The sequence below is a fragment of the Physeter macrocephalus genome, chromosome 14 (assembly GCF_002837175.3).
Source record: "Physeter macrocephalus isolate SW-GA chromosome 14, ASM283717v5, whole genome shotgun sequence".
NCBI lineage: Eukaryota > Metazoa > Chordata > Mammalia > Artiodactyla > Physeteridae > Physeter > Physeter macrocephalus.
In genome coordinates, this window is record NC_041227.1 from 126,175,782 (window position 1) to 126,176,569 (window position 788).

The following is a 788-nucleotide window of genomic DNA, read 5'->3' on the forward strand; positions in this document are numbered from 1 at the left end:
GGTTTTTTTTTTTTTTATGTTTTGGCCGAGCGGTTTGCGGGATCTTAATTCCCTGACTAGGGATTGAAACTGGGCCCCCTGCAGTGGAAGTGTGGAATCTTAACCACTGGACCGCCAGGGAATTCCCAAAGGCAGGGTCTTGAATGCACATCCTGGCTCAGAAATCCTGGACCCCTGACTTTAAAAAGTTATCTTTTGGGGGCTTCCCTGGTGGCACAGTGGTTAAGAATCCGCCTGCCAATGCAGGGGACACGGGTTCGAGCCCTGGTCCGGGAAGATCCCACATGCCGCGGAGCAACTAAGCCCGTGTGCCACAACTACTGAGCCTGCGCTCTAGAGCCCGCGAGCCACAACTACTGAGCCCACGTGCCACAACTACTGAAGCCTGCGCGCCTGGAGCCCGTGTTCCGCAACAAGAGAAGCCGCCACAATGAGAAGCCCGTGCGCTGCAACGAAGAGTAGCCCCCGCTTGCCACAACTTGAGAAAGCCCGCGTGCAGCAACAAAGACCCAATGCCGCCAAAAATAAGTAAATAAAAAACAATTATCTTCTGGAATCCAATTGCTTCATAACAATATTTTTATTATTGAAGTTTAGTTGATTTACAATGTTGTGTTAGTTCCAGGTGTACAGCACAGTGATTCAGTTATATATATCTATTCTTTTTCAGATTCTTTTCTCTTATAGGTACTAACGATTTTTTTTTTTGCGGTACGCGGGCCTCTCACTGTTGTGGCCTCTCCCGTTGCGGAGCACAGGCTCCGGACGCGCAGGCTCAGTGGTCATGG